We start from the raw sequence: 9,906 nt of genomic DNA, 5'->3' as shown, positions 1-9,906 counted from the left end.
GAACCCTTTTCTTGACGTGCTCCATGTTTACTTGAACAGTAACCCACCCAAGGCGCTCAGAACCGGGGTGAGTAAGGCTCCGAGGAACCAGCCCTTTTGGCGCAAGATTTTCTTTTTCTTTGGTGCTCCGATCTTTCTGTCACTGAGAAGCCGCAGGTGACGTTTGTACTTAGCCAACCGCTTTTTTCCGCCGGTTTGAGTCGAACGTTGCCGTTGAGGATGTTCAGAGCGCACTCGCATAAACATAGGAGCGATTCCCCATTGGCTCCTTGGATAATGCCCTGTCGCTGCTTGTCACTTCCCCGGACCAACACGTGGAGGTAGAGAGCATTGTGACACACGCGCCTCGACATCTTCGAATGAGCACGGGCGTTTTAAAACGCCCGCATTTATACCTTCAGCACGTAAACGATGGGATATTCTCCCGGCAGAATACTAGTCCTGAGCCTCATGGTCTCGGGCGTATCCAGTTTCAGGTCGACGAAGAGGTAGCCGTACGGGACGGAAGTAGCGTTGCGGTAAGCCTCCATCATGTATTTCACTCTCCTCGGGTACATCTGTCTCGCCAAATGGTTGATTTGCGAGGCGTCTCTCGGGTTTTTGAAGAGAATCAAGTAATGCACGTTCAAAATGATGGTGCGCATTTCTTTGCCCTTGTAAAACTGGTTCTGCAGAATGAGGACGACGGACAGGTTTCGGTGGTGACTCCCTTTAGTGAACAGTTCAGTAATCTTGGCATTGTTACCGCTTTCGGACATAAGGTCATCTATCACAACCAGGTTTCTCTGGTTCGTCAGGATAGCCCTCCACAAATCGTATTTGAGGCACCAGACTAGCCAGATGGTCGTAAGCATCTTGGTATTCCCCGTAGCACCAAACAATGTTCTCCGGGGGTGGCTCGATGAGCGTATGGCCTTCGGCAAGAATCAAGCGCTTCACGAACTGGGTTTTCCCGCTGCCGGTGGGACCCGCTATCACGGCGGTGGAAGGGTGCCTCAGTCGCGCACCCATCGGACAAAATGGACCCGCGCATGCGGACGGGCGAATATATATAATTTGGCCGGTCATATGTCCAGGTAGGTGGTGGAAACGCCATCGTCCGCTACCTTTCTCTTTGGGTAGAGGTAAGTAAACCCTCTCTTGACCTGCTCACAGGTGTACATGGAACCGTCCTGCCTCATTCTAAACCCGCGGTTGACGCCTTCGCCCACCACCTGCGTCTCCAACGTTTCGAGGTATTTCCGTTTGGTGATGTTGTTTGAAGCTTTATTGAGACCCTTGCAGCTTATTTTGTCTTTGGCCCCGAAGCAATAATAGGTTTTGCTGCATAGGGCCACGATTCCGTCTCCTTCCCACTCGACTTTGAAGAGCCTGGGCGTTCTCTTGTCGTAGGCGCGATGGGCGGGAGTATTATCGCGTGGAAACCAGTCCGACATTTCTCGCTGGTACTCTGCTTGCATGTCCGGTTTCACAACATCATCGAGGCACTTACTGGATATGGCCAAGTAAGCCGAATCCGTATCCATCTCGCACAGCTGGAAGTCTGCCGTGTCGACGAATTTCAAGAGGAAGTTGAAGTAGAACTCCAACATGCGCAGTTTTGCGTATTGGTACACGAAAAAAAGCCAATCTGTAACGGGGTACCGAGGCGAATCGACGATTTGTTCAGTTCCACCTCGTACAGACTGTCGTCTAGCTGATGTATCGCTCTAAAGTGCGGGCTGTTGATGAGTCGCACCGCTTCATCGTCGTTGCCGCATATCCGCACATCCCGATGCTTTTCCTGGTTCGTCACGGTCTTTCCGTAGACGGAGTTTCCCAACAGTTTCATCGTGTCGGCGATGATGGCCTTCGCTGGATCGGCATCCCCGTCCCGCCTGGCGTCGCTGACGGCCTCACCAAACAGTCGAAAGCACGGAGATGACCGATATTGAATCAGCTGATAGACGCGGGTGACTCAGAGTCCATGCTGGAGATACCATTTAAGCAGAGGGGTAACCAGTAACATCCGCTTAGGAGTCATCTCAAATCTCGTCCGGGATAAGTTGTGGTAAAAATGTCGGGAAACTGAATCCTTCCCCCCACAATTTCCCCGCAAGTAGCTGTGCATTTATTGCGGGGAACTTGTGGGGGAATTTTGCATTAGTAGGTCACTCACTGTGAAGGACTGTTTACATTATCAGTGGGCTTGTAACAGGTGGTCAGTAGTTAAGTGGTTTGTGGTTTCTAGAAACTGACCTTGGATCACTGAACACATTGACTTTCTCTGCGGTCATGCCTTCAGTGTAGAGGACTGAGTCAGATAGTTTTTTGGGGGGAAAATTACACACTTTGTTATTTCCTCTTATATTAACTTGTTACACTAACTTGGCAAATGAATAAGCGTGTTATCTCTGCCCCTTGTTATACCTCCGTGATTATACCCATTCAGTTCTGAAGTCATTTGTTGATCCAAAATGCAAGGTTTCAAAATTTGAGGAGAGTTATAACACACGGTTGATTTAATTCACCAGCACAAAATAAACTGAGTATTAAAAGATGTGGTCGAGACGTAACTAATATCTATTATCCTGAAAACAAAACCAAAACACGGATGAGTTAATTCATGTTCTTTACAGATTTGAATTTAACGAACTGTGTACATCATTTCCACGTACTGAAACTTTCCTTATTCTATGAATTAATTGCCTCATTTCATGAACCAGAAATTAAACTCATTAAGTTACAAAAAACACAGTTAAATTAACAGTGACCTGGACAAAATTGTTTCGATTGTAAATCCAAGAAATATGTCAAAACTATTTGTACTCTGTGATGCCAAAAAAGATACAAGAGGCTTCAGCAAATTCTTCTGTGCCAGCATTATCCCCTCTCACTTCTTCTCTCACCAAAGCGTCCTACTCCAGCTGTCGTCCCAAAATACGTTCCTGCCAAAGATCACAGCAAATGTTCTGGGCGATGTGGATGATCTTGTGCGGGATGTTGATGACTATAAAATAGCTCTCAGTCGAGTGACATCCCGAGCAGCATCAAAGCCTGAAGCAATGGGGCGAATGCTGTGTTCATTGCTCTTGAAAAGGAGTTTTCGGAAGGTGAACTTGCTTGTAAAAATGTTACCGGTAAAATGAGAGATCCCCTATCTAAGAAAAGCCTGAATATTCGCAAGCTTGAGGACAGCATAATGCGGGCTATTTTTGGTCAAGCAAGACTCCGAGTTTCAGGACAGCCACACAGACAGCAGATGCCCAACCGTTCAACTCCTTAATGGTGCATGCAAACACATTCGCCAGAAATGACCAACACCATAAAATGATGGGCGAATGCATGCATTTACTGTACATTGACTAAACACCATGGTATGAGATTTTGTAGTGTGCAAATCACGCATTAAAGGGGTAATCTTTAATTTGTCACATTTACGTAATACTTAATAATTTTATGCTTCTAAAATCTCAGGAAAACCTGAATATTTTAGATTATTAAAATCTTAGTTAACATTGTGAATCCCAAAGATACGTTGTTGACCTCTTACTTTATTTTCAAGTACATTTATTTACAAATTATTTTCCTTGTTTAATACATGTGGCTCTTTCATTAAGGTAGCATATTAAGCTTGACCTAAATGGTTTCCATAATTCTGTCCAAGATCATTATGCACTATTCACTTTAACTTTTTGAAAGGTTCCCCAAACCAGAATTGTCTGATCATAGTGTTAACAACAAATTTTCAGCATTTGACATCAACATTCTCTACCCAACCTTCCTTATATTATGCCAAGATTTCTTTTCCTAATAAAAAGATATCGAGATTGTTTGAGATACAAATTAAAGGGCATATTGTTCATGACCTTTTGTACAGTAATATCGCCAGATTGAATGCAAATAAAGTTATAAGAGCCTGAAGTAATACCAAAGCTTTTCAGTCAGATAAAAAATGAAGCTTTGCATTCTTCAAAAGGGTCAAAATATATTTATTTCAAGTGATACAGATAGAGCAGTTTCATGAAACTGTGTAGGGAGTGAGCAGTTCTTAGATTTGCAGTCTTTGCCTGTGGCTCGTCCGTCACCAGAACCACAGGTGTCCTTGAGTGGCCTGCCTGGCCAAAACCGCAGGGGGGCGGAGGAATGTGTATACAAATACTGATAGCTTCATTGCAGGGAGATTGTGGGAAAAATGTCAGCAGCCTTCAACATTCCACCGCAACACTCCACCGCAGTTTTCCCCCAACTTATCCCGGACGAGATTTGAGATGACTCCTTACCGAACATGCTCCCGATGAGGCTGCGGCGAGGATTTTTCATAAATCCCTCCCTCTCCGCGTACTGGCGCATGTGCTCTCCGATGTCGTCGCGGCTGGTGTCAACGTTCTTAAAAATGGGAGGCATTTCAGCAAACCTGTCTCATAGGTGATCTGGGACCTCGATGTCGCATTCAACCAGTCCAAACAGTTCGTCGTTGACCACTCCCTGCATGATGCGATTCTGGTCCAGGCTCTCCTTCTGTAAAGGTAGCCGTACGGTTTGGACAAACTCAGCCGCGTAACAATTTGTCGACAACACCTCCAGCCAGGCGCATTCCCATATCTCCACCAATCTGTGACCCCGAGAACGGATATACTCCGACATTTTTTCGGTCTGCTCCCGTAATTCTTCACGCGACTTCTTCCTGACGTCGTTGGTCTCTCGCGGGTTCAAGTGGCACCGGTGACCGCGCCAGAAACAACCGTGAAACTGATAGACGGTGTTAAGTTAAGCTGGTGGCGGATGAAGATGCCCTCGGTTCGCTCCGTCCATTCCAGCCACTCCGACGCTCTCACCGAGAACTTGTGGCTCTGTACTGGCCTGAACCCGTCCTCCTCCCTCCTACGGAGAAAAGTTCCTACCGGCATGGGTTGCATCAGGGACCACAAGAAGAGGGCATTGGCGTCAAAGCCGACGATGTTGGCGCTGGTCTTGGGCCGTTGCGGATCAGAGTCTTGCCCTTTTCGTGGTACCTGTGGAACACGATAGACGGACCACCCACGATGTTTTGCTTCAAGAGATAATACAGGTCCTTGTTCTCCCAGTCGATGAGGGAGAAGCTGATGTCTCTTGGTAACATTAGAAACAGGTAGTACAGGGACAGGCCGGGCACGGATATGGCGCATTTGAACATGTCCATTCCCCGCACCCTGTAGAAGGCAAACATCTTTTGCACAGCCTCAAGGAACGGGGTGACGTCCAGATTATTGTACCACACCAGAAAGTCGCGCAACGTCTCCATCCCGCGATCTCGCCAGCAGCGTTGGTAGTGCGCGTACTCCTCCTCCAAAATGTTGCCCCTTTCAACGTGCTGAAGAAGGCATCATGCGGTGGGAGCTGCGTTTCGTTCAGTTTGTCCAGGCTGGTCATGTATTCGTAGGGAAAGAAACCTTTGGTGTGAGAGCAGTAGTATGCCTTTAAGAACTTGTCGTAGGAATAGCCGGGGGCCAAATAATTGGAAATGTCCAGGAATTTCAATTTCCGCGTTTTCAGGCACATGTACGACCCGGCCCGCTTGGTCGTCATTTGGATCTCATCATCGGCAGCCAGTAACCATCTGTACAGATGTTTCTTTATGACGTTGATGTCGTACCTACTGGAGTTGAATCCGATGACGGGCATTTCGCGCAGGTAGTCGTCCAACTCCTGGCGCAGATTCTCCAAGTAGCCTATCATGGGAAGGGCCTCGTCGTCCAGGTAGTATTCATCTTCCAGTTCGTGGATGCGAGTGAATACACCCTAAAACAGGTATAACATGCGTTCGTACGCCTCGTCACCTATCTGGTACAAGTAGTCCAGCATGTTCTGTGCGAGTTCGGCCGGGTCGCCACCCGTCATGAAGCATTTCGCGTCCTCGAAACCGGGAACGTTGCTGGCCACGCTGACGCTGAGCAGTTCGTGGCGATCGCACCAGGTTAGCTATCCGTCGCGATCTCCGTCTCTAGGCAACTGCTCGAAAATACACTCGTAAGCGAAGGTGGCGCGGTAGGGAAAAAAATTCAGATCGTCCTCGATGTCAATACCCACTTCTGCCAGAAGGAAACCGGAAACTTGTGCATCGCACGTGGGCTCGTGGCGTTGGAGTTTGAACGATTTGGTAAACACCATCCTGCATTTCTGACACTCGAACAACCGGCTATGCGCGTTCATATCGGCAATGTACGAGAAGTGGTTACCGTACAGGTTTACGCGTAGCGTGGTCAGGTACCTTTGAAATGAACGGCGCACTAACTTCACCTTTGGACCTTGGTTCGTGGGTGGCTCCGTAGTCGGTGGTGAGAGGCTGTACACCTGGATTTTTACCTCGAACAGGTCTTCCGCCGTGGCCAGATCGTCTAACGTCACGCCCTCGGTGATTCGTCATTGCGTCTCCCCCTCGAAACGTTACACCAACCGTTTCGTCGGTGTTTCTAGCGCATCCAGAGGCGCTCCGCGGTGGCGAGTGAGACATCGGAAGAAACACAAGTTGGTCGTGTACCTCCCCGCGATGGGCGTTGTGGGTGAGACTGTTGAGGCCAGGGTTGTTACGAACGTAATGAGATAGGGGGGTCGGGGCCCCGATGTAAAATTGCGGCATTTTGTTTACGTAAATGGCCAAATTAGTCAGCGTTACCACGGTCCATTTGGTACCGGTCTCTGCTGCCGCAGGTACTCCAGAACGTCCATGTCTTCCAGACAGCTCACCAATCCGTCGGCATCGGCTCGGTTGGCGACGGTGACTGCAGCGGGGACGAGGGTCGCGTTATTGTGGGATGGATGAAAATACCGCAAATCTCCCGTTTCCACGTGGCGCAAGATGAACCCGAAAGAAATGTTCACTTTAACCCGACACGTCAGTCTCTGTAGAATACTACGCACGATACGGCGGTAGGATGTCTCTGGCCGATTCAGTCGCACGTTATAAATATCCTGCACCGTCCGGTCGACAAGACGATGGGTTCTCATCGCGGGCCAGTTCCGTCTGTACACCAAGTCAATCGCAGGGTCTTCATTGTCCCCTGTTCCGTCCTAAAAATCAACCGGGTCCTCGCGGAGCGGGTCAGCGGGCCTAGTAATGCGCAGTCTGACGTTGGTGAGCAGGAATGAAGACCAGTCGGGAATACTTTTCCGGAAATAAGCCTCAATGTTCATCCTTTGGATACCGTCGATGAAGCGTGCGGCAGCTCGAGGACTTTCAAAAGAGATGGGTCTTAAAAGGTAGCAGTACGTATCAGGCTGAATATATTTACATTCCCCGGTACCTGGGAGGCGAAAAACGCCCCAAACGAAATATTCACCAAGTGGTCGCCAGTGTGACTAGAGAGAAGGGCTTTCGCTACTGTCTTGTAGTTTTGGGTGGATCTCACTGTGCGGATGTTAAAATCCTCCTCGTCGGCGCGCTGGTCCTCGGTGCGATGCGAGCGAATACTACCCCAGTTGTCGCGTACGGTTCTCGTGATGATGTCACCCCCCTCCAGCGGGCAAATTGCCGGATCCTCCGCAAACTCCCCCTTGTTCCTCGGACGGGGGGCTGGCTCAAAGTGCGCTTTGGCGACGTGACGCCTCACCGAATCGGAGCGGGTACACGCCTTTCCACACACGGGACTTCGATGCTCTTTTCTGCCGTCCCCGGCGGAAGGGCGAGGTTGGGGTAGAGGAGCGTGCCAGTGGCTGCAGCCGGGCTGGTCTTCATCCACGACGGCGGCGGGACGGGGATGTTGGGCCGGGTCGGCCTTTGCCGTAATCTTGGGCTCGAGCTTAGGGCTGTGGTGACGCTGACGCAGATGGCGCCGCATGTTGTGCCGTCGCTTGAACGTTGCGTCGCACTCAGGACAAAAAAATCCTTTTGTGCCGTCGTGCAGGTTGGCGTGACGCAGCATAGAATCTCGACGAGTAAACCTCTTGTTGCACTCTGGGCACTGGTAAACACTGCCCAGTTTCTTGACATTTTTTCCCTTGGAGGTGTTGGAAGGAAGTGTCGTTTTCCTGAAACGTCTTAGGTTCTTAACGAACAGAAAATACAAATTAAAGAGCTTGAGTCACGGCGTCAAACTCTCAGCCACTATATACAGGAGAGGGGAAATTACCAACCGGGAAGACTGAATAAAATAAATACAAATACATCTATATCAATATTAAAAAATAACTAGAAATACTAAGCAAATAACTAAATAAAACGAAAAAATAAAAACAAAACACAATCACGCGCGGAGTAGAGCAAGTGACAGGAAAATAAGAGAGAAAAAAGGCCAAAAAGCACTCCGTCAGTAATAGTAATAATTAATGAAAAATCACGCGCATGAAGGCGGCTCGATCGCGCAACAAGGGCGATAACTTTTCCCACGGCCGTTTCCCATGTACTTACAGTTTCAAAAGTCTCGTCCTCGCTTCTCTGACTCTCCTCCCATTCGCCGTCGGTACCCAATTTCTTGATTTTTCCCCCTTGGAGTTTAAGGGGAGGACGGTGTCAGTCCCGCTAGTGCGCTGATCCTGCAGATACAAAAATGGTACGGTGGAGTAAGTCATCGCGTCACCAACCTTAGATACGCCATGGGGAGGGAGGGCGAAAAACAAACAATAAGCAAAACAAAACTGAACAAACGAAACGAACAAAAACACAAGCGCAAAAGTTAACTATGACACCCACTAGGTACTTACTGTATTAAGAATCTCGTCCGCGATTTTCTGAATCTCCCCCAATTCGCTGTTAGTGTAGTTGGGGCTCTCTCACGGTTGAGCCGGCGCGTCTGTCATTCTCACGATCTGTTCCATCTCGCTGTCGGTGTAGTCGGGACTCTCCCAGGGCTGCGACATTTTCCAGCTTACGTTTGAGTTCGGGTTACGTTTGATTATTTACCTGTGTATTTATTTTTCAGACACGGGGTTGGCGTGTAGAACGAGTAGGATGTCGCCTTTGCGCGATCGCAAGTGCTTATATAGGAGTGAGCGCGGCATGCGGCACACGTACATGTATGTGTTCATGGATTGGATAGTGTAAATAAAAAATGCGGGTATTAGGAGTCCACGATGAAGGCAAAGTTTGTTATTTCTTCTTTTCACTTTTTGTAACCAAGAAGGACTTTCCCCTCCGTCCGGATGTAGTGCCGCCCTCTATCGCTCTCGCGTACGGAACATTGGTAAGGGATGCGGGCGGATGGCGCTGGGTGTGGGCAGCATTAATGATCTTCTATCGTGCAGGCGCACGGGGGAGCGCGCTGGCAGCGTTTATGAAGTCCCTTTGTCCAGGCGGGCCTGGACACGTCTCGGTAGCATTAATGAGGTTCTATCGTCCGGGCGGACGTTAGACAGATGCGGGTAGGCAGTGCGTTATCATCGTTCGGCCTATACGCGCGTGTACAAGATGTGGGTCGGTGCGGCTGCCGTTGCGACGGTCATTTTTGGGCTTTGATTGCACGGGCGGAAGAGGCTCGATGCGGCTGCCGTTGAAATGGTCATTTTGTGGGGTTTTATTATCCGGAGAATGCCTCCCTGACAATGGTCAGGGCTGGATCACCGCTGTGATATTCAGTCTTTCGTCAAAACACAGATTTAAAAGCTTTCTGGATTTTAAGCTTTCTGACTCATACAGCTTAACTACAGGCCGTTTAGGCTACATCGATCTTGTTCTTTTACTTCCTCTTCTTCTTTGACAATATCGACAGCAAACTGTATTATTTCGGCTGTGCTAATAATTTTATTGTCATAGAAAAAACCGCTGATTTGATCCATTTTGTTCTTTCATGTACTGACAGTGTCCTCTATCACAAAATCTAAATCATTGTTCAGGTCCATATCATTTCCGATGAATTCAGCTGCACCTAACAGACTGGCTACGGCGTGAAATGTCGGCTTCACACTGTTCGTGTCCAGCGACTGCATCACCTTTTCTATGTAATCGCTAAAATA

General features: G+C 48.6%; 1 pseudogene; it reads right to left on the bottom strand.

Moving 5' to 3' along the window:
* Positions 1-796: 796 nt before the first annotated feature.
* On the bottom strand, positions 797-5,775 carry LOC147799376 (uncharacterized; annotated as a pseudogene).
* Between the last annotated feature and the right edge of the window lie 4,131 nt (positions 5,776-9,906).

This window comes from Acanthaster planci, linkage group LG04, assembly GCF_054643075.1.
Source record: "Acanthaster planci isolate LZ-2023a linkage group LG04, COTS_SCS, whole genome shotgun sequence".
In the NCBI taxonomy this organism is placed as follows: domain Eukaryota; kingdom Metazoa; phylum Echinodermata; class Asteroidea; order Valvatida; family Acanthasteridae; genus Acanthaster; species Acanthaster planci.
This window is presented reverse-complemented; position numbering and strand designations above follow the sequence as displayed.